This window comes from Cricetulus griseus (genome assembly GCF_003668045.3).
Source record: "Cricetulus griseus strain 17A/GY chromosome 1 unlocalized genomic scaffold, alternate assembly CriGri-PICRH-1.0 chr1_1, whole genome shotgun sequence".
NCBI lineage: Eukaryota > Metazoa > Chordata > Mammalia > Rodentia > Cricetidae > Cricetulus > Cricetulus griseus.
In genome coordinates, this window is record NW_023276807.1 from 124,656,324 (window position 1) to 124,682,284 (window position 25,961).

Consider the following 25,961-nt stretch of genomic DNA (forward strand, 5'->3'; position numbering starts at 1 on the left):
TAATTTTAGATTTCTGCTTCTTTCCCAAAAGCAATAATGTATCAAATTGAATAGATATGATACATTTTAAAAGATATAAAACAATTTAATAATATAGTAGTTTTTCAAACACCTAGTTAACTTCATTTGTGCCATCTGATTAGAGAGAGATTATATGGTAAATATAAATTTTATCACTTAAAGATAGACACAGAAATATATTATTCACTATTCTTACTGCTTGGAAGGGTAGAAGGCAGTATGAATTATATTATAGTGGGCAATATCAAATAAGTGAAACATCTCAAGGTATCACTCACATAGAAAAAAATACATGCATTCCAATAAGGGCAAATAATACTAGCTTTTCATAATCGTTGTTGTCTTTATATGGTTGTGTCTTATGTATTCATGGCTTTCAGAAAGCCCATTTTCCCTTGTATATTTCTGTATATTTCTGAATTGTATATTTCTGAATCATTATTTACATTTTCAGGGTGGAAAACTGAATTAGAGCAAACCAAAATATACCATTATTTAAGTAACATTTGTCGGTGATATTAATGAATTAGTACCTGTTTGAAATAGTCTAGAAATATAATATTTACTTTGTCTAATGAATAGGATTATAATTGCAATAGTTGAATACTGAGGGTGGAAATACATATTTATTCAGATATCATATACTGATCAAAAGAATTTTAACCTTTCTTAATAATAAATTATAATTTTGGCACATGTATTCACTTTTTGTTTAACTTGTTGAATGTTTCAAAATATGATTAAAAATTTGGTTAATTCCAGGAAGTCATTAGAAAATTACAGAAGTAAAGATAAAGAAACAAAATTTAGTCTCTAAGAAATTGTCAGTGATCTTTGATAATTGGTGTTATAATAATTTAAATTGACCAGTTCCAATCCAGCAGATTTTCATTAATGATAAAACTGCCCAGTTTTGTAGATGATATTATAATTTATTTTTTATATATTTTATTTTTTATTTGAATTAGAAACAAGATTGTTTTACATGTCAATCCCAGTTCCCACTCTCTCCCCTCTTCCCCTACCACCCCCCCAACTAATACCCTACCTATCACATATTCTTTCTGCTCCCCAGGGAGGGTGAGACCTTCCATAGGGGTTCATCAGAGTGTATCATATCCTTTGGGATAGGGCCTAGGCCCACGCACGAGTGTCTCGGCTCAGAGAGTTTCCCTTTATGTGGAATGGGCTCCCAAAGTCCACACCTTATGATAGGGATAAGTATTGAACTCTACAGGAGGTCCTGTAGCTTTCCAAGGTCTCCTCCCTGAAACGCACATTCCTGGCATCTGGATCATTCCCATGCTGGTAACACAGCTATCATTGTAGATATAGTAGTCTTACTCAAAGGTTTTATGATCTGTTTTTAATATCTGTCCTAACATAAGGTACACATTTTCTAACAGATGGTTACCTATTGCAGAGGAATGAAAGGCTATTAATGAAATATTACCAATTTTTCTTTTCTTGCAAGCTCAATTGGCCCTAATAATGTGAAGCCAAACAATGTACCTACTGGCTCCAAAGTAAATGATGTAATATTACCTGGGTCATCTCCTAGTTGTAATTACCATTTTTGAAACATTACTTCACAATATCATACCTGATGAGATATACAAAATATTGTATAAAATATGCCATTATATACAATATATATGTATATAAAAGATATAAATGTTGACAAAAATAATCAAAAGTAATGGCTTTATTACTGAAGAAAAAGAAGATTAATAAAGAAATACTAGTTAATTATCATAGCTGAAAATGTAGGTCAGATTCACGCCATGTGTAGATGTAGTTAATAAAGTGAGAAATTTGACTTTTCTGTAATTATGTACATATATATATTTTGCTTATATCAGTTTAGATTTGGTTTTTTTTATCTTTGAAAAATACTAGAGTTAATTTTTGTCTTCTAATTGAGAGGAAATTAGAAATCTGTAATTTATGTAATATAATAAAATCACAGATACTCTGAGACGACATTGTAAAAACAATCAACAGTGAAACAAACCTAAGATGGCAAGTTAATATTACAGTGAATGACATGACAGAAATAAAATTAAGAACAATGTTGTGGATGGAGAAAGCAAAGAAGGAAGGGATGGGAAATGAAGGAGAAGGAAGGAGAAATTAGGAAAGAAAATGAGAAAAGGATGGATGGAAAATGACAGAAAAAAGAGAGAGCAAATTTTGATTCTGAGAGGGCATTCAATAAATTAAAATATAAATTATGAACTTGGTCATTTCAAAATTAAAATAAAATAATTGAATGTGGTATAATAATGAGTATAATATGGCTGAAGAGAAAAGTTAAATACTGTAATTCCATCAAATAGTTTTAAAATAAATACACTGTGCTTCCTGATTACCAATACAGGTAATCAGTCATCCTCCTTTCCAGTTACCATGCCTCCACTGCCAAGACAGGCACTATTTTAAAGAAAATGTAATTGAAAATACACCCTTCCACTATTACATTTATTTAACAATAATTTATTTAACAAAAAAGTATTTTTTTCTCAGTACAAAGACAGGTAACTAATAAAAAATTTGTTTTTGTAAGTAGGGCTATTGCTATTGTAAAACTGATCATTCAGTTCTTGGGTTTCTGGCAAAGGTTTTCATTATAAATGTGAAAGAGCTTGAAACTTTCTGCTAGATAAAGCCTCAAATGATGTAAAGAGAGATTACTAGCTAGTCCTGATGTGAGTTTGGAACATCAGAAAATAGAAGATGCAGATTAAGCATAGACCATTTCACAGAGAAACAATGTCTCTATTAGGAACTCTACTAAAATTCATTGAAGTTAAATTTAAACAATGCTTCCCATGTCTAAAATCATGAGTGAGTTTTAAAAATATTTTTAAGGTACTCGACAACAATTTTTCTTTTGGCAGAGCCATTCCAAGACAGGATAGCTTTCCATCTGTAATATGGTTACCAAGCAATGTTCTTATTCAGATCTACATTGAGAATGAATGAACTAATAGGAAACTGTGGTTTTGTAAAGAAAGTTGCTTGCGCAATTTCCAGGGTCTGGCCTGTATCAGTCCCACAATACAGAGGCCATCTATTCTGGACTAATGTCTTTGGGGCTGCAATCAGCACCACTTGAACAGCACTGGGTCCATCCATGAGTGTGGAACAGGAAAGCCCAGCTACCCAATGGCTTAAAGACAAGGCAGAGAATTCTTGTCATCTCAGGAGGGCTCTCAGTCCATGCTGGAGCCTGGAGTCCATGGTTTATTCAAGCATCCTCTTAAATAGCTTTCCAACAGTGGGGTGATAGCAGAAGATATTTATTATCATATATGAAGCTGATATAAAATATTAACTTTAATATTTGATTGCACTCAGATTGCACTTATGAACCCCCTGACATTCTACTTTTCACGAGCTGGCATGATGGGTGTGCCTCCACCTAGGGGTCTAGGTCTATTGTTCCACAAACTAGGAACCATTCCCCACCAAGGACAGGCATCTGGAGTTAATCAGCTGTCATCTGAACGACAATGGGAGAGTCAATCTCCTGGAATTGATGTGAAGTTTGTGCCCCAAAATTTCATAATTGATGTTTTCTGGCCTGACAAGCAAGTTTAAAATTGTGGACAAGGATAAACAGATGACAAATCCATTTTCATGGTTAAGGGGCCAGATTCCCTTCATTGAGACAATAGGAAATCCTCCCAAAGAAATGATCTAATAGGTTAAAAACTTCAATTTGCAAAACTCGAAATTTAGGTGAGAGGAGAAATGCCTAAGTGAAAATTCAACAAGGAAAAGAAAAAAAAAACTGCTATAAAGCAAGTGCCAAATATAGTGATTTTGAAGATTTAGTTTTTAAGACCTAGAGAAACAATCACTGATAAGACTCAGATAAGGGTGTGAGGCTGAGGTCCAGGTTCCTTTCCAACCATAAGTAGTATTCAGTGGTGTAATACAACAGATAATTGTTTTTGCAGGTTTGACATTTCCACCAATGAGGAATCATGCAGTATTACACCATGATCCCAGAAATCAACTGAAACCAGGAAATGAGTGGCATGGTCACAGTAAGAACCTTTGCTAGGAATGCCATAGAGGGAACTTTGTAGAACTGTGGAAAATAAAATATCCATAGCAATGAAAATATCGATTTAATGGAAATCCGAGAACCATGAAACATCTATGAGGAAACTTGAAAAAATAGACTGGAGTAGCCCAAGAAAAACCTTGTATAAACAATAATCAAGTAAGTTGGTGGTGCAGTGTTACCTAAATCCCGTTGGAGCCAAGGAATTTCCAACATGAGTCATATATGCAAAATGTTGAGTTATGTGGTTTGGTTGTTTCCCTGTTAGATTTTGGCCTTACTTTAGTCTGGTTATTCCTGGATATATTCTCATTTGTTTCCTTCAAAAGAACATTTATATTTTGTTATTGTGTATTAGAAGTATGTAGTTTGTTTTGACTTTATACTGTTCTCATAAGATACATTGTTCTGAAGTTGTATCAAATATGCACAGTGTTGAAACTACTAATGGCTGTGAAGACTTTTGAAGTCAGAACCAGTGAATATTCTGTGATGAGTTGCCATGAGCCCATGGATGTCAGGGGCACACTATTGTGGTTTGACAGTAAAATGCTCTCATTGTTTCATATGTTTATACATTTGGTTCTCAGTATGACATTGTTTGGGGAGCTTATGGAATATTTTGGAGGTTGTAAAATCCTAGATGACCACTTTCTGTTCATTCTTTGCTTTTTAATGGAGTAGCCACGAGCCACCCAGACTCTTGCTTCTCAGAAGGAGAACTACAACAAGTTCTGTTAAATGCTGAGCATTGTGCAGTGAAGGAACCAGCCCCCCCATTTCAGCAGCCATGACAGTAACATGTGCTTGCTATGACCTTGCCTTGGTCACTAGAGGTTAGGTGCCTGTGTCATGGCAAGGAACCAATCAGAAGTTAGCTGGTGGTGCTATGCTTTATGGCTCTGGGTGTGCTTTACGGATAAGTGCACAGCAATGACATGCAGAGCATAGCATCCTCCCTGGGAGGGCCTATGTGCCATAACAACCAATTGGCCAATCAACACAGGGTAAGCCCTCCAACCCTGGAGGCATACCAATCCTGAGCCTGTGCATACCCCTTGACACTCCCCTTATGCTGCTCTACAAGATCGCTTGGCAGCCGGTTCGAGGGGTCTTTGCTAGCCATCCGCCATGGCGGGTGGGTGAAAGACCCGAGCTAACATGGGGTTAGCTCGTTAAAAAACAATAAAGCCTCATGCAGTTTGCATCAAGCTCTCAAATCTGCCTGGTGATTGGGGTGTCCATGGTCGTGGCCTGGGACCCCGGATACCTGAGTTTTTCCGGGGATCTAACAGCAGGAGTAGATATGAGAGCTGAAGTGGGTAGAGCTGCATTTTTTTTCCAATAAGGGTAAGAAGACAGAAAACATTTATGCATTGTGTGCTGCCTTCTCATTCATATTTAGTAAAGTAGTAAACATCACAAACACTCATTATTGAAATTTTTTTAAGAAAGCAAAATCGGGAACAAACAAATATAACTGCAATTTTAGACCAAAAAATAGACAGTACAATCGATCAATGCATCTTCAAATTCTGTAGCAAATAAAACATTACAGAAAATACAATGCTGATCTATATGGTCACTCTTTTATGTCATAAGGGTTTAAGAAGACTGTAAAAATTAATAGTATATTGTTTCATGTGAATGATATGCATCTATTGCCTATTTTATGTAAAACTAAATGTGTAAAAATAGAGGCTCAGAAAATCAATTGAGTGAAAATATTTAAAAATGACATAACCAAGAGTCAAAATGAGCAAGTCCTGAAGAATAAAGAAAGAAATCTAGAAAAGGAAATGATGACAGTGTAGAATAGTGACAATATCTGGTCTTAAAATAGTATTTAGTGTAATTATAATTAGTTTGAGGTATGAAATATTGTGTAAATGTCCTTGCTTGCACTTACAAATAAGGAAACATATTATTTCAAATTGATTTCTTCCTTGTCATTTAACAAAAAGAAAATAGTGCCCCCATTGACTAGGAGCTCATTCATTTTAGTGATAGCTTTAATGATAGTTAATCATGATAATAGCAGTGGCTGATGTAACAATTCATGATTAGCTCAATCTTGTGTTTGTGTATATTTAAAGGAAAAATAAAAGAGTTTTCCATAGACTTGAATTCTTTCTGCTCTATTTCCTCCAGTACTTTAAACCACATCACTGAACATACAGACTCGGGCAAATTTCTTATCTCCATCTGCATATCAAAAGACACAGGCTTACAAGGTACTTAATATATTTTTAGTATAAATTATATGTTTTTTAGAGAATGATTAGACTGCATACACACAAAAAGGACTATTTCTACCAGTACAAGTTTAGCCTCAAAGTGACATAAGTGAATAGATATTTGAGGAGACACAAAATATTGGGTCTAAGTGTCCATTAAAAGATTGGCAGAAAAGGAAAATATACAGATTGTGTGGGTGTGTGTATAATGTTTTATTCTGCTTTAATAAAAAATAAAATTGTGAAATTATGTCATTTGTAGGAAAATTGAAATTGTTATTTAAGCAGAAGATAAACCAAAAATTGAAATATTATTCTTTCCTTTTATGCAATATCCAGATTTAAAGATAAATAATAATTTATATGACAAAATATAATAGGAGAATTGTCAGAGTACTAGTACATATTAGAGTGAAATTTGAACAAGGGAATCTGGTTGCTGTACTTTTGGAATACAAATGATCCCTTTCTTCTGTTTGTGGGATTTTATGAAGGATAGAAATAGATAATTAGTGGTAGAAGAAGACATGTTCGAGATGGAATGTAATAACATGAGAAGGTAGAGAGAAAACACAAGAGGTAAAGTGATATGTATAAAAATGCCAACCAAATTAACTATGTTTTACACAAAATCGACTTTAAAAAAACAGCTTATTTTGACAAATAAGCTAAAAGTATACAGTGGAAAAAGAAAGCATCTTCAACAAGTGGTGCTGGCATGTGTGGATGCTGGCATGTAAGGGAATGCAGATAGATCCATATCTATCACCATACACAAAACTTAAGTCCAAATAGATCAAAAACCTCAACATAAATAAAGCCAAACTGAACATCTTAGAAGAGAAAGTAGGTGTTACCTTCCAATGAATTGGTACAGAATACCACTTCCTGAACATAACAAGATCTCCTGAGCTAATTCGGAGCATGGGAGGATGGGAGAGGGAGTTAGTAGAAAGAGAAGGGGAGAAGAGGAGGGGAGAGGTGGACAAGAGAGCAAGAAGATCAAGTCAGGGAAGAATAGAGGAGAGCAAGAAAAGAGATACCATAATAGAGGGAGCCATTATAGGTTTAAAGAGAAATCTTTAAACTAGGGAAATGTCCAGAGATCAACAAGGATTACACCAACTAACAATCTAGGCTAACTTAAATGCCCTTCTCTGATAATGAGTTTGATGACTACCATATTTGCCATACTAGAGCCTTCATCCAGGAGCTAATGGAAGCAGAAGCAGACACCCACAGCTAAACACTGAGCTAAAATCTGGATTCCAGTTGCAGAGAGGGAGGAATGATGAGCAAAGGGGTCAAGACTAGGTTGGAGAAACCCACAAAAACAGCTGACCTGAACAAGGGGAACTCACGAATCCCTGACTGAATAGACTGGAAACCAGCATAGGACTGCTCCTGCTCCCCTGAACAAGGATGTTGGTTTGGAGGTCTAGTTAATCTATGGGGCCTCTGGTAGTGGATCAGTATTTATCCCTAGCCCAGGAATGGACTTTGAGATCCCCCTCCACACAGACCAATGCTCTCTCAACCTAGACATCTGTGAGAGGGTCTAGGACATGCTCCAAATGATATGACAGACTTTGATGATCTCTCTTGGAAAGCCTTACATTCTCTGGGGAGCAAAAGGAGGATGGGATATGGTGTTGATGAGGGACAGGGGAGAAGAGGAGGGAGGGGGAAGTGCGATTTAGAGGAAAAACAAGCTTGTTTCTAATTTAAATAAAAATTACTTAAAAATGAAAACAAAAAAAGAATTTGACCCAATAATCAGTCTATGTCACTTCTGACAGTGGAACTAGTATCCCTATTGTACAAATGGATTTGGGAGCCCATTCCCCATGGAGGGTAGTCTCTTAGCACAGATACATGAGGAGGGTCTAGACCCTCTCCCAAATGATGTTGCAGACTTTGATGATTCCCCATGGAAGCCCTCATCTTGTAGAAAAATTTATATATATATATATATATATATATATATATATATATATATTGCTAAATTAACAAATGAATTAGGATTTATTATTTACCTTAAGATGAAAAAATTAACTTTTTGTTGAAAAACTCTAGTAATTTATCATATTAATAAAACTTTTCTATACCAATAACTGTAAGCATTCATTCATTACAGAGTAAATCATGTAAATATTCAATAAAATAAATTTTCCTTAGATTTTACCAGGAAATTTCTATTACAAGTATCTTACATGCCTATGTTGACTTTTCTACTGCATCTCCCAAATCTTGTCGAAATTTTGAACATCTCCAAAAACTGATTTCAATTTGTTATTTATTTTATATCTCCTCATTTTATATCAAACTCTGAAATTTTTTCTGGAAAATTGGAGTAGAGAATTTCTGACTATTTCAATGCATTTGATAAAATCTGCTGCTCCTTCAATATCCTTCAATTAAGGCAAGTGTGATTGTCATGTAAATCAATCTTGTTTCTAATTCAAATAAAAAATGATAAAATTTCATATTCTTCTCACATGTATGTGTAACCTACTGAAACAAATTAATGTTTCTATTATGCACAGTGTGTGTACTGACCACTGGGTCATGGACATCCTATCTCGAAGACCATCAATAAAGAAAACTAATTCTTACTCCATCAACATAAGTGATCTTCTTGATGCTTTAATAGGGATGGTGTCTTTAGAACGCTCCCCTCATCTGTGGTGGAATGTTGAGAGGTCTTGTACATTTCTTGAGAGTTCAAGTGTTTGGCATACTTTTAATATCCAGATGATACTATTTAAAATTAGTCCTCCCTGGGCTCTGAAAACCTTTACCTCCTCTTCAATACTGCTCTCTGAATGTAGCACATACTTCTTGAATTATACATGACTCATTTAGAAATTAGTCCTCCGTAGTTATCCCTTTTTCATCAATTATGCTTTTACCATGTTTGTCTTTCTATGTCTGGGTTATCTTACTCAGGATGACTTTTTCTAGTCCCATTCATTTGCTTTCAGTTTTCCCGTTGTCCTCATTTTTTAACAGCTGAGTAATACTCTGTTGTGTAAATGTAACACATTTTCTTTATTCATTCTTCAGATAACGGACATTCAGGTTGTCTCCAGATTCTGGTTATTTCAAATAAAGCTGGTATGAATATAGGTGAGCAACTGTCCCTATATAATGATTGAACATGGGCAGGTGCTTAGACTTATAGCACCTTGATATGCCAAGTTTTATTGATATTCATGAGACATCTGCCCATTTTTAAGCAGAGATGGAGAAGGATTCGATTTGGGCTAGGAACAGAATGGGTGCAGGTATGGGAGGGACTGGAATGAGAAGAGGGAGGGCAAACTGCAGCTGGAATGTAAAATAACTAAATCAACTTATTCACTTATTTATTGATTTTAAAAGATATTCCCCGATGTTATTTATTTCTTCTTTTTTGAAAATTGTGTTTCTCTACATTAACTTGAATCAAAGAAACAAAGTAACAAACAAAACAACCAAACCAAAAAGGATCACACTGCCAGGAGTCTGATGTTTTCCTTTGAGTTGCTGCTCAGGAAGTCCAAAGACTTGAAAGTAGTAATCACTATTACCATTCCTTTTGATTGCCTTCCAAAGTTTGAGAGTAAACTTTATTGCTTAAGGCACTACAAAACTTTAGTCACCAGACTTGGGAGTAATCCAGATTGTATTGTCTTGAAAGTCTCCTGGCAGATGGCTAGCTAGCTCTCTTACAAAATGTTGCCATGTAGGTTGCTGGGGGAGAAAAGTACTCAACACTCCTACCAAGATTACATCCTTTGGAGTACAATAGTAAATATGAAATGTACACGGTATGCCCAATTGCTTAATACTGACACTGATAGCCTGGGGTAACCAACATCTGTGTGATTGGACTTAAGACACATTTGATAGTAAAAAAATCCATGCCAGGTATAATAGCATAATGAAGAAATTGAAGCTGGAGAGGCCCTAGACACTAAAGAATCTGTCATTCTACTAAATGAATATAGTATTCAACAACCTACCTAATGCTTTGTCCCATAATTTATTGCAGATCCAACTCTTTTATGAAGGATGATTCTTTTTATAGCACTTGTGGCTTATTACTAATAATTCTATCTATCAATTATAATTTTATTCAACACATTTGTCCTTGCCCACAATTAAGAGGTAGAATATTTATTAGTTGCTTTATTTTCTTCACTCTGTGATACTTATACGTCACTGTTGGTTACTGTTTAGTGTCATTATTCCCTTTCATTTGTATTTCTTTATCTCTTTTAAGTCACTTTATTGAACTTTTCTAGATATAATTTTGAATTGATTCTTTGGGAATTTCACATCTTGCATGCCAATCCCATTCATTTCTCACTCCTTTCAAATGAAAATGGTAGATTCCCCCCAAAAAGAAAACTTTAAAAAAATTACAAAAATAAAATAAAAGTAAAAAATACAAAGAAGTTTATCAATTAAATATTTTTTTAAGAAAGCAAGCAAACAACAACAAAAACACTTCTTCCCTCAATCTTTCCTACCTCTCCATCATCTCTTAGGGCCATTGGGAACTGTGTGTATTATGGAGTATACCCTTTTGTCCAAACAGCTTTACATTCAAATGATGTTTGTATAATATGTTGTTCGTCAGGCTCAAGGCCTCTGGCTTCTGTTATACCATCAATGCTTATACCATCACTTGAAACTCCCCTTTGTATTGTTTTAATCACAAAAGCCTTAGATGGCCGGGCATTGGTGTCACATGCCTTTAATCCCAGAACTCAGGAGGCAGAGGTGGGTGGATCTCTGTGAGTTCGAGACCAGCCTGGTCTACAAGAGCTAGTTCCAGGACAGCCTCCAAAGCCACAGAGAAACCCTGTCTTGGAAAAAAAAAAGGCTTAGATGATACCTGTGTTCTAGGCAGTCTAGGATAGCTCAGGCCAGACTTCACAGTGGTCCCAGGTGGGAGTTCAGGCCACTCTAGTCTGTATGGCCCTAGTGGCAGCCTGACCCTCATCTACCAACATGGCTTCAGGTGACTTTCCGGAATCCAGGTATGTCTGTTAAGCCATTTGTGGTTAAAGGAGCCCCAGAAACTAAAGTGGGCCTGGTGGTGTTAGGGCCATAGACCCAGACAAGGCCCTGGGTAGCAGCTCATCCCCAATTATACTCTGGTCTCAGATGGCAGTGCATGCCCTTTGATGAGCAGTTGCACATCCATTGGACCCCAACATGGCCACAGGTGGTGGCCCAGATCCTGGATATTCTTGTGGCCTTGGTGATAACACAGGCCATGGACATCAACACAGACCCAGTCTGTGGTAGGACCATGTACTCAGACATGGCCCTCAGCTGCAACCTAGTTCCATTTACCTCCATGGCCCTAGGTGGCATCAAAGACCACTAAGACTAGGATGGTCCCTGAAGTAGCATGGCCCAGGGTGTCTCATGACCTTCTTTACATTTGTTTATTTTTATTATGTATACAAATCATATAAAATATAACATCACTTGTTTTATACTGTTGCTTTGAGGACTATTAGAACTGGGAGGAATGGATAACTGAGAAACAACAAAAATAGAATACAAAAAAAGCTGCTTTAAGAATCACTAGTCATTTTAACATAATCTAAACACATTTGCATCAAAACTTGAGTTTCTGATACAACATGAATAAGGGTAGAAATTAAATGGGATATTTAGGGAAGATTTATATATTAGAACATATTTTTCTACTATATAAATGTTTTTACATACACACCTATTATAGTCGAGAGAAGTATATCTACCAAGATCCTAGGTTTCACTGTGTAATTATGATAACCTAGCAACTAAAAGAAATGTAGATATTAAACTTCTTCACTTGCTTTCTCATTCTAAGTCAGTATAAAATATGATGATATTTGAAAATAGAATAATATTGTATCCCTTAAACTGGTAGCTCACATGAATATTGATCCTACCTCATATGCTAAAAATAAACACATATAGTATACAGTGTTGTCCTTTTATTATGGACATCATAATATTTTCTTATATTAAAATAGCAAATTATTTCTTAGTTTAGCTAAAATGAAGAAAACTATCACTGTATTTTTATGTAATGTGAGTAATATAAAATGAGATGATTTATTTAGTATAAACAATAATATTACAGGCTTTTCTTGTACTGTATATATGACGATATAATATTTCTGATTTATTAAAGCTTGACTGAGGATTCAGAAAGCAAAGTCAGCCATAAGCCATAGAAGCAAGGAGCATGCCTTTAATACCAGAAGCCAGAAGTTAGGAGGTGGTGGTACACACCTTTAATCCTAGGATTCAGGATTAAGAGGAAGACAGATCTCTGTGACTCCAAGGCCACACAGATCTGCACAAGATGGATCCAATCATTTATTTACTTATTTATTTTTGTTTTTTGAGACAGAGTTTCTCTGTGGCTTTGAAGGCTGTCCTGGAACTTGCTCTTGTAGACCAGGCTGGTCTTGAACTCACAGAGATCCTCCTTTTTTCTCCCTCCTGAGTGCTGGGATTAAATGTGTGCACAAACACCCCCCAGCTGATTGATCCAATCTTAAAGAGAAAAAGTTCACACAGAGATGACCTCAGCACCTGGGATCATAAGCCTTTAATCCCAGAATTAGGAAGGTGTATAAGACAGGAGCAAGTTCTCAGTATTGAGCATTCTTTTTCCAGTCACATTGTGTATAAAAAGACATTCTATGTTGATACTGAGGAGAGGCAGCTGGATCAGATAGTAGCAAGAGCTAGTGCCCCAATACAGTTTTTTCTGACCTTCAGTTTGAAGTTTGAGCCCCAATATCTGTCACTGGGTCTTTTATTTTTCATGCTACAGTATATATTTGTTTCTTTCTCACATTATTTTGATCATTAAAAACCATTTATGATTTTTGAGGATCTTTACTATATTAGTTTTTTATTTTTGACATTATCTTCTCTATGCAAAGTAATCTTTCCATTTAAAAAAATAAGAGCTTCTACTTCCTAGCTAAATTCATAGTTACTTGTGGGCTCAGGTAGAATCAGTAATAACTAGCATAAATTACAAAAAAACAACCTTCAGAAATTCAATGTAAAACAAACTATTTCCGGAGTAAAATAAAAATAGACAGAATCAGAGCATAAAATTTGGCATGGAATAAAAGAATTAGGTATTTCTCTCACATGTCTAACTGGTACAAGGTATAACAGAAATACTTATAATCAAAAATATGCAATTGAATTGTTTTGTTGTTTCTTGTTTCCTATGTAGAAGGACATTTTATGGAGGGTATTTTCTTAACTGTATTTATGAAGAAGTTTTGCAGATCTTTCAATGTAAACATCCTCTACTAAATCTTAGCTTCTTTCTCTGACAGGAAAATAATACAAAATGTTCTCTATTCTCCTCTAAACTTTTCAGTTTTCTCTGTGAATTTTATTATGGCTATCATAGCTAGTCACCATCTGAAGGCATTTGTGTGTAGCCTTCCTTTCTTTAGTCAAATATTATCTGCAACACCAAGCTTACCTGTATATTTTCTAATGGTTTTGATTGAGTGTTAAATTTTCCTCTTTGTATTTGATTTTTATCCCATCTTTCCTTACTGTTAATCAAGTGACTACCAAATTGTATACAACAGTTCCTTTTAATCTTAAGGCCAATATCATCCACATTTATGATCAGAACATGCTATATTTTTATTCATTCTTTATTATTTACATATATGATTGTGGCAAGAATTGTAAATGGATGTTTCCTCTGCCAGTGACCTGGTCCAAAATAACAAACTCACAGGCTAAATATGAATTATAATTGCTCACCTGATAGCTTAAGTTTGTTACTAGCTAACTCCTATATTCAAATTAACCCATATTTTTAATGTAAGCTTTTCTCAGTGTGACCTAGTAACTTTTCTCAGTATGGCATGCCCATTGTGAATTCTCTGCATCTGCTGGAAAGCCCCCTTACTCTGCCCTTCCTCATCCAGTTATACGAAGTTTGGCTTTCCCACCTAACATTATCCTGTTAAGCTATTGGCCAGTCAGCTTGTTTTATTAAACCAATCACAGCAACATATATTCACATAGTATAAAGGAATATTCCATAGTAAAAAGGCACAAGAAGAAATTGTGTCCTGCCTTTTAATTGGGTTATTTGGTGTTCCAGGGACTGGATTCTTGAGTTCTTTGTATATTTTAGAAATCAGCCCTCTGTCAGATGGGTAGAGAACTACATAGTGAGTTCTCAATAGAGGAATCTAAAATGGCTGAAAGACACTAAAGAAAGTGCTCAACATGCTTAGCCATTATGGAAATGCAAATCAGAACAACTCTGATAATTATGTGGTGAGGAGACCTTTTTTTTTAGGTTTAAAGAGAAATCAGGCACTAGAGAGATGTCTGGAGATCTATAAAGATGAAACAAAATAACAATGTAAATATCAGAAGAGAGGCTACCTTAAATGCCCTCCCCTGATACTGAGATTGATGACTGATTTATATGCCATCAGCTGGTAGAAGTAGAAGCACACATCTAATCACTGAACTGAACTGGAATCCAGTTGCAGAGAAGGACGAGTGATGAGAAAAGGGGAACAGACCAGGCTGGTGAAACCCACAGAAATAGCTGACCTGAACAATGTCAGGTTCCCCAGACAGTTCCCCAGACTGATAGCTGGGAAACCAGCATGGGACTGATCCAGACCCCATGAATTTGGGTGTCAATGAGGAGACCTCTGAAATCTATGGGACTTCATGTAGTTGATCAGTACTTAACCCTAGCATAGGTATGTACTTTGGGAGCCCATCCCACATACAGAGATACTCCCTGAGCCAAGACACATGGGTGTGGACCTAGGCCCTATCCCAAAATATATGATAGGCTCTGATGACCCCCTATAGAAGGCCTCACCATCCCTGGGGAGCAGAAACGCTATGTGATAGGTAGGATTTTAGATGATGAGGTTGTAGGGGAGGAGAGGAGGGAGAGGGAACTGGGATTGACATGTAAAACAATATTATTTCTAATTCAAATAAAAAAATCTGCAAAAAAACACCCAACTCTGAGATGCCATTTTGCACCTGTCAGATTAGCTAAAATCAAAACCACCAGGATCTCTCTGGGCCTGTGCCTGCATAGAGTGGACCCACCCAGAGAGGGAGAACCTCCCTGTGTCAGGAAATACTCACACTTCCTTCCCCCTCTGAGGGCCCAACCTCTCTTTAGTAAGGAGACTACAAAAAGAGGCAAGACCATCCATAGCTGCAGACATTGAAGTCATGTCACCCACACACAACCAGGATGCAAGAGAAGATAGAGAGACCCAAGCTTCACCCACTGGAAAAAGAGATGGGAAGAAGGCAGAATAAGAACACACTCAACAACAGGAAGTCCAATATGGCACCACCAGAATCTAGCAACTCCACACCAGCACTACAAAGAGGAAGAAGAAGAGACAGACCTAAAAATCTACTTTATGAAGATATTCGAGACCCTTAAAGAGGAAATAAGAAAATCCCTTAAAGAAATAGAAGAAAAAACACACAAAAAATTCAAGAAATAAGTAAATCTCTTAAAGAATCTAAAGGAAAAAAATAAACAAGTGAAGGAAGCACTCGAAACAGTTCAAGGCATGAAAGCTGAAATAGAAACAATAAAGAAAATGCAGAATGAGGGGATGCTGGAAATAGAAAGGCTGGATAAAGTATCAGGATCTAAGGATGTGAGTATAACCAAAAGAATACAAGATATGGAAGGGAGAATCTCAGTTGTTGAAGACTTGCTAGAGAATATAGAGTCATCAACCAAAGAAAATCTCAAGTCCAACAAATCTCTAAGACAAAATGTCCAGGAAATACAGGACACCTTGAAAAGGCCAAATCCAAGAATAATATGAATAGAAGGTGAAGAACTACAGTTCAAAGGTACAGAAGACATATTCAACAGAATCAAAGAAGAAAACTTCCCAAACCTACAGAAGGATATGCCTATGAAAGTACAAGAAGCTTACAGAACACCAAATAAACAGGACCACAAAAAGAACTCCCATCACCACATAATGATCAAAACAACAAACTTACAGAATAAAGAGAAAATATTAAGAGCAGCAAAGGAAAAAGGTCAAGTAACATATAAAGGCATACATATCAGACTTCTGACTTCTCAATGGAAATTTTGAAAGCCAGAAGGTCCTGGATAGATGTCCTACAAACACTAAGGGAACATGGATGCCAACAAAGACTACTGTACCCAGCAAAGCTTTCAATCACTATCGATGGAGAAAACAAGATATTCCATGACAAAACCAGATTTAAACAATAAATATCCACAAATCCAGCACTACAGAAAGTTATGGAGGGAAAACTCCAACCCAACGAAGATAACTACACTCACAAAAACATAGGCAATAGATAATCCAATTTTACCAAACACAAAAAGAAACAGGAGGGCGAAATACACACAATGACACTACCAACAATAAATCCAAAAACAAACAAGAGCCAACAATCAATGTACATTAATATTGTTCAATGTCAATGGTTTTAAACTGCTTATAAAAAGACAAAGGCTAACAAAATGGTATGAGGACAGAATCTAGCTTTCTGATGTATAAAAGAAACAAATCTCAAATTCAGAGTCAGGCATTACCTCAGAGTAAAGAGTTGGGAAAAGATTTTCCAATAAAATGGACCCAAGAAACAAGCTGGTGTAGCAATCCTATTATCTAACAAATTAGACTTCAAACTAAAATCAATCAAAAGAGATGAAGAAGGGCATTTAATGCTCAACACAGGAAAAGTGCATCAAGATGAAGTCTCAGTCCTGAACATCTATGCTCCAAATACGAAGACACCCACATTTGTAAAAGAAACATTACTAATGCTCAAACCACACATAAAACCACACACACTCATAGTTGGAGACTTCAACACCCCACTTGTACCACTAGACAGGACCACCAGACAGAAACTTAACAAAGAAACAAAGGATCTAACAGAAGTTATGACCCTATTGGGATTAACAGACATCTATAGAACATTGCATCCAAACACAAAGGAATATACCGTCTTCTCAGTGCCACATGGAACCTTCTTTAAAATTGACCACATACTTGGAAGCATAGCAAACCTCCACAGATAGAAAAAAAATTGAAATACTCCCTGTAGCTTATCAGACCACCACACTTTAAGATTAGAATTCAACAGCAATACAAATTGCAGAAAACCTACAAACTCATGGAAATTGAATAACACCCAATAGCACCATTCCTGGGATGAGGAATAAATAAAAAAGAAATTAAAGATGTCCTAGAATTTAAGGAGAATATAGACATAGCATAACCAAACTTATGAGACACTCTGAAAGCAGTGCTAAGTGGAAAGTTCATAGCACTAAGTACCCACAGGAAGAAACTGGAGAATAGCCACACTAGAGAATTGACAGAACAACTGAATGCTTTAGATTGCTTTAGTCTTACACCATGGAGGAGTGGACACCAGGAAATAATGGAATCTTGAAATTTGCAGGAAAATGGATGGATCTAGAAGAAACCATTTTGAGCAAGGTAACCCAATCGCAAAAAGACAAACATGGTATGTACTCACTCATATGCCGATTTTAGACATAGAGTAAGGATTACCAGCCTACAATCCACACTGCCAAAGAAGCGAATAAACATGGAGGTCCCTAAGAGAGACATATATGGTCTCCTGGAAAAGGGAGAGGTTCAAGACCTGCTGAGCAAATTCGGAACACGGGAAGAGGTGGGAGGGAGCTAGGAGAATGAGGAGGGTAGAGGAAGAGGGATGCCAAGGACATGAGGGAGCAGAAAGTATGAGTCAGAGGAAGAATACATGATAACAAGAATGGAGATACCATAATAGAGGGAGACATTTTTGGTTTACAGAGAATTCAGGCACTAGGGAAATGTTTGGAGATCTACTAAGAAGACACCAGCTAACAATCAAAGCAACAGAGGAGAGGCTACCTTAGATGCCCTCCCCTGATTATGAGATTGATGACTGACTTATATGCCTTCATCCAGCAGCTGCTGGAAGTAGAAGCAGACACCCATAACTAATCACCAATCTGAAATGGAACCCAGATGCAGAGAAGGACCAGTGAAGAGCACAGAGGTCCAAACCACGCTGGTGAACACAAAGAAACAGCTGACCTGAACATCCCAGAACACTTGCTCCCCAGTCTGATAGCTGGAATACCAGCATGGGACTGATCCAGAGCCAAGGAACATGGGTTTCAGTGAGGAAACCTCAGAAATCTATGGAACCTCCTGTAGAAGCCCAGCATTTATCCCTAGCATAGGTGTGGACTTTGGGAGCCTAGTCCATATAGAGGAATACTCCCTGAGTCAAGACACATGGGGGTGGGACTAGGCCCTACCCCAAAGGAAATGAAAGACTCTGATGACACCCTATGGAAGGCCTCACCATCCAGGGAAAGCAGAAAAGATATGTGACAGATAAGGTTTTAATTGGGGGGAGGGTCGGGTAGGGAAGGACAGGTGGGAGAAGGGAAATGGGATTGTCATGTAAAACAATCCTGTTTCTAATTCAAATAAAAAAAAGTTGGAAAAAAATTGCAATGTTGCCAAGAGCAATCTATAAATTCAACACAATCCCCATCAAAATCCCAACACAGTTCTTCACAGACGTTGAAACACAAACAGTCAACTTTATATGGAAAAACAAAAAACCCAGGATAGCTAAAACAGCCCTGTACAATAAAGGAACTTCTGGAGACATCACCATCTCTGACTTCAAATAGACACAAAAATAGATAGACCAATGGAATTGAATTGAAAATCCTGATATTAAACCACATACCTGTGATCACCTTATTTTTGACAAAGATGCTAAATCCATACAATGGAAAAAAGCATCTTAAACAAATGGTACTGCCACAACTGGATTAGGACATGCAGAGGACTGCAGATAGATCCATATGTGTCGCCATACACAAATCTTAATCCAAATGAATCATAGGTCTCAACATAGATGCAACCACACTGAATTTTCTAGAACAGAAAGTGGGAGATACCCTTGAACGTATTGGCACAGGAGACTGCTTCTTGAACACAACACTAGTAGCACAGACATTGAGAACTACAATTAATAAATGGGACTTCCTGAAACTGAGAAGCTTCAGTAAGGCACAGGACACAGTCAGTAAGACAAAAAACAACAGCTCACAGATTGGGAAAAGATCTTCACTTACCCCACATCTCACAGAGGACTGATTTCCAAAATATACAAAGACCTCAAGAAGCTAGCCACCAAAACACCAATCAATGAAATTAAAAATTGGGGTGCAGTACTAAATATACAAATCTCAACAGAAGAATCTAAAATAGCTGAAAGACATTTAAGAAAGTGATCAAAATCCTTAGCCATCAGAGTAATGCAACTAAAATCAACAATGAGATACCATCTTACACTGGCCAGAATGGCTAAAATAAAAAAAACACCAATACAATCTATGCTGTAGAGGATGTGGAGAAAAAGGAACACTCCTCCATCTGTCCAGAGAGCAAACTTGTAAGACCACTTTGAAAATCAGTATGGTGGTAGCTCATTAAAATGGGAATCAGTCTACCTCAAGATCCAGCAATTCCTCTCTTAGACATATACCCCCCCCAAAAAAAATGCCGTTCATACAACAAGGACATATGTTCAACCATGTTCATAGCAGCATTGTTTGTAATAGCCAGAACCTGGAAGCAACCTAAATGCCCCTGAACTGAAGAATGGATAGAGAAAATGTGGTACATTTACACAATGGATTGGTACTCAGCAGAAAGAAAAATGGAATCTTGAAATATGCCAGCAAATGGATGGAAGTAGAATAAACCATCCTGAGTCACAAAAAGGAAAAACCCAGTCACAAAAAGGAAAACATGGTATATACTCACTCATATATAAATTTTAGACATAGAGCAAAGGATTACCAACCTACAATCCTCTTCACCAAAGGAACTAGGGAACAAGAAGGACTCTAAGAGAAAAATGCAATGTCCCAGGAGAATGGGAAGGGCCAGGATCTCATGAACTAATTGGGAGCATGAGGGTAGGGAAGAGGGAGCTGGCAGGATGAGAGGAGGAGAAGAGGAGGGGAGTTTAAGAAAATTTTCAGGGTTTTTCTCATAATATCATTTATCTAGAAAACAGACTGTCATAATAAGTAGATGTCTAAGGTCAAGCATATTTATAATTTAAGTGGGCCTTAATTTAAAATTTCCCATGCATAATACTTTGTATAATCTTCCAGATGTGTGTTGATCAGATTTTGAAAGAGTCCATTGCCAGCTACTGTTCTTTTCCAAGTTTTAGGCCTCTACACCAGATTAGATTGACTGAGGCAAACCACTATGATTCATCTTAACCACCAGTCAATGACCTCTGTTACTTTACTTCCAAATTTAGGACACTGAGCCAGCACAAATGGAAAGACTTCTACCACCTATTGTTCTTTGTCTTATGTATATGTGCCTCTTGGTCAGTTTCTTCCAGAGTTAGCTTCCTGCCTGATTTTATTGCCTACACACACACAAAAAAATAATACCAAAGTTGAAATGGTAGTTGATAAACAATATTACTTCCACCTGCAAATGATATTTGTAGAACAGTATAATATATAGGCTCTGGCAGTTATTAAAGGGATACTTTTGTGGGCAAATATTAAACTGATTATAACACTCAATAGGAAATTAAAGATACACTGGAACTTAACAGTCATGGAACAAATAACCAATATTAAAAAAATTAAATGACTATAATTACATTCTCATCACTGTGTTTGTACTAATACATATGCTTTTCTAGAGCATAGTTTTGACTGAATAGTTTATATAAAATTACAGATTTTAAACTAAAAGTGTTAATATTGTAATAGTTCAAAAAATGTTTGGTAAGATATCAGTAAATTTAACTTGAAATTGCTTGCTGAATCCTAGACTTTTAGTGTCAGTGAATAAGTTTTCTCTGTACATCTTTGGATGATGCAACACTTTTAACTAGTTCTACTGGTATCTTCTACTCTGCATTCTGAGAATTGTTAGGTAGATGTGTTCTTAATGCTTAATCTTGGTCAGATTATACATCTAATGAAAAGAGGTTGTACAATAAAACTTAATATATTTTGGAAGCTACATGAATTGGTATGTTTGGAGACAATGAATACGATAACATCAGAATACTTGTGATATAAAAGTAGAAGTGCTAGTGCTGTGGATGATAGGAAGGGAATTGGGGGAGTTTGAGAATTAGGGAGCTTTTCAAAATAACTATGTAGGTACGCAAATACCTTAGTGTTGTGGTGGCACAGGCCTTTATTCCCAGCACTTGGGAGGCAGATGCAGGCTCTGTCAGTGAGTTAGATGCCATCCTTGTCTACAAAGTGAGTTCCAAGATAGCCATAACATTACACAGAGAAACACTGTTTCAAAACTAAACAAACAAACAAACAAAACAAACAAAAGATAATACTATAAGAATACCTACTCCTTTGTAAGCCAGTTGAAAAGAAAGGAAAAGCAAAGCAAAGCAAATAAAAGCAAAGGAGTGGATGTTCAAATGAGTGCTTTTTTAGCCCAGCTCACAGTAGCATTGTATAAATTTAAGTAAAGTTCTGACAAGTTTCATATTGGAACTACACTGCCAGAGACCATATCAAAAAAGCCTACAAATATCTCTTTCATCTCTTTATTTCATTCTTAAATTCATGCTCCTTACAAAAATAAAATTTTAAAGCACAGAGCCTAGTTTTGAAAACATATAAAACTGGTTCATAAGCTATGATTTAATATCACAATGTGAGAACTTAACTATTCATTACAGATTACCACAGGTTTGCAGGTGTGAAAGAACCAGGCAATAGCATTTTGGAGTTTTACATGAAACAAATTTTTTTTCTTTTCAAAAATTTTGAGCTTGTGAGTAAGTGGTCAAATTTGAAATATCCAGGTATTTTCTGCAGTTAGATTAATGCATTGAATTAGATTTGTTAGAAATTATATATTAAATATACTTAGTGGAAAAACATATATTAGTCCCAGAAAATACAAATTCAGATGACTGCATTTGGAAGAGCCAATTATTGTTTTGTCCAGTAAAAAACAATGATGTTTCTTGCTTCTACCCTAGTCCCCTATATATAAAATACTAGACAACCACTTACACTTAAGAGCAGTATGAACTTGATTTATGATTCAGAAAACAGTGATCAAATAGTTTCATTTTAAAACTTTAGATCCAGGTGATCAAATATGATGCATGAATGTATTTCTGAGTATCAACAAGACTGTCTGTCCAGGTGACATTAAATATCTGTTTAAATAGATTTAGAAAGGATATCTGAGTCTATTTAAAAAGAACTTCTCTCCTTTTCTTGTATAGAAACAGAAAATTCTGTGTTTGGATGACATATTTTTTAGACTGTCTATAAAATAGAATCTCCACCCTGGCTCTTATGATCTTTTAATCTCCACTTCTACATAGATCCCTGAGACTTGATGGAGGAGTTTGTTGGAGATGTACCATAAATTGTATTTCTGAATGATTCAAAGTTTCTCACTACTGTACATTTTCTAGTTTTTAGTCTCTGTATTAATTGACTTCTGTAGGAAGCAGCTTCTCTGATTCAGGTAGAATGTTATTGGAGACACAACTCACACAGACTATGATAGCATGTACAAGAATTATAAAGGTTTACCTCAGACAAAGTTGCAGCAAGGAGAAGGGGAAGTGGGCATTTAGTTTCATCTTTAAACAACAGGCTATTTACAAATGAAACCTACTAGGGAAAGGAAATTTAGTATTCTCCAGTGGAATGTTTCTTTTTTTTTTCCATCAGAAAAAGCAAAGACATTTATTATAGGGGCATTCTCAGACAACGTTGGAAAAGGTCCACTCAAGTGGATTTGTGTGGAGCCTACCCAACACAGGACTGCCTTCTACAAGTAACCAAACCCTCTTCAATGAAAGATGTCTGCTTTTACAGCAAGAACAGTTCCTATTCTTTTCAGGATACCAAACTCCATCCCAATTCAATACAGATCTCTGCTGATGGTTTCAGGGGCCACAGAAATGCCTTGCAAGGTGAGACAGGGTCTGTAGGACATGGGACACTAGGTGAGGATGTCTTGAGCCTGGTTTTCCACCAGCATCTCCATGCTCTTCACATCAGTGCACCAGAGTTCCAGACAGTCCTTCATCCCCTTGATCTGCTACAAATCCAGCACATGAGGATGCTCCCAGGTTATGTGAACCTGCTTGTCCACCTCCTCTATGCTGCCTCTCACCAGCCCCATGGAGAGAGTGCCTTCATCACCAGCAACTCCACCTTGTTCACAGTGATTTTGGCACTTTTGGCAATTTCTTCAAAAGTGAATTGTCTGTGGTTGGCAGGTCTTGTGAAAGTCATCTCCATAAGGCACAACAACTGCATCTTCCTCAGAAATTGGGCCTCGTTGGCTGCTAAGTCAGGCTGCTGGCCCCACGCAGACATCAGGGTCTCGAACCTATCTGTATCACCAATATTGAAAGCATACAGAGTGTGGATCATCCACTGTTGGTCAGTGCTCCTCAGTGACTCCAGTACAGGGTTCATGAGAAGGTCTCCAAAGTTAAAAACTCCCTTGCCAAGAAGTCCAGCAAGCCCCAATATGAAGGCTTTCTCCTGTTGCTCTGACACTGGCAGATCCTTAATGTCAACACAGCCCAGAAACCATAGAGCGTCTTTATAGTAGGATGCGTGGTTTCCGATTGTCTGATAGTACTTACTGGAGAGATCATAGAAACGGCTGTGAACTGATGTCACACAAGGGAGATTGTTGAGCATCTATTCCACATCTTCAGTGGTTTCCTTTGTAGTCTGTAGATCCCCGATGTTTAATTTTAGAGCTCCGATAGCTGATAGCTATTTTATACAAGATCACTGCTTCATCACTACTTTTTAACTTCTCACAAGTCTTTTCCAGAAAAGTAAGAGCCAATTAAGATCAGTCATCTGTGTAACCACATGAAGAATTATTTCTACCAGGGACAAAGGATTACCCTGTGTTCAAATTCACTGATGAAGTCTTCATAAAGCTTAATGAGTCCATCTCCTTGGGCAAAGCACGGGACCTGAACGAAATCAAGCACCTGAAGTGTGAGCTGATGCCACAACTTCTTGTACAACTACTCCAAAAGGTGCCAAACGGAGGTCTGGACTGGCCCGGAGCTCTGGCTCTGCTGTAAGAAGGCCGGCACATCCTTCATGATTGCAGAGAGCTGGAAACAGAAACACCAAGGACTCGGAAGCGGCAGGGATCTGTACAGTGGATTGTTACTGAGTATATCAATCAAACGCTAGCTCAGGCTCTATGCCCAAACAGTAGTTGAACCGACCAATACAAAACAGAATGTGTGTGCTTTTCATTTGTGTGTGAGATTTTTTAAAATTTTGTATTATTTGTTGGTTTACTTTTTCTAGTTTGTTTCTCTTTTCTTTTTCTTTTTGAAAGAGAAAGAGAAAACATGAAGCTGAATGGGTAAGTGCAGTGTCTTAGCCCAACCAGGAAAGGTTGAGCTGGGTCAGAGGAAGAGTAAGTGCACTGCTAGCCCATTCCCTGCCTACCAGAGACAATTAGATACAGCAGGGATCCTAATCAATCAGGAACTCCTTTATTATCAAACAGCAAGCATCTTTTAAAGAAAAAAAAAGTGGGAAAACAGCCAGCCAATGGTTTTAAAGGTCAGCTTATCATGCACCTAGGCGCCCTAGGCTTTACATAGTGAACACCAGTTCTTCATGCAGTGAGCTCTAGAAGCAGTGTACATTGACCAAGTCACCAAAAACATATCAATTATTCAAAATGAAAACTCAATTTATCAGCTATAAATTCCAGTCTCTCACAACTAATTCCATTTAACAATACTGAAGTCCAAGGAAGAAGAGTAATGTTAACCCTACTGAACTTTTCATTCCTGATTTCCTAGAAGAAAGTCTACTCTCTCTCTCTCTCTCTCTCTCTCTCTCTCTCTGTCTCTCTCTCTCTCTCTCCCTCTCTCTCTCTCTTTTATTTTCCCTTCTGACATATTTCTATTTATCCTTTATTTCTGTCTCCTTAATATATCTCTAATCCATCCCATCTTGGCTTATAAATATCTTCTCAGTGGATAACAGCTAACCTAAGCTCCTTCCTGTAACACCTTCAGCTGAATCAGCTTACTTTTTCCTTTTATTAAAAATATATTTTAATATGACTGTACCAAGACTATCAATAGCCTAGGAAATGCAAACAGGTTCAATATGTCAAAACACTTAAATATTGAGCTCATACAAATAGAAAAGTAATATAGCATAATTTTATAAATCTAGTATTATCCATAGGCTGTGTTTTAAGTTCTGCTATTTCATAAATTACAGTCAGTCTCAGTTGTGAGCCTCTAAAACACTTTTTGGGGACTTAGTTTTTTTTTTCTTTTTTTCTAACAAATACTTTTCATGGCAGTTGCTTGGGAAAGGATGGGTCCTTTCTTTCTTGTTATATAGCAGGCAATAATAGTCATGGTTTCATATGCTACAAGGCTTAAAATTATGTTTTTCTTAATGAATTTATTTAAAATTAAATGAAAAGTTAAATTTC

General features: G+C 36.7%; 1 pseudogene; it reads right to left on the bottom strand.

Moving 5' to 3' along the window:
• Window positions 1-23,456: 23,456 nt before the first annotated feature.
• LOC100756516 lies at window positions 23,457-24,591 on the bottom strand (annotated as a pseudogene).
• Window positions 24,592-25,961: the final 1,370 nt, after the last annotated feature.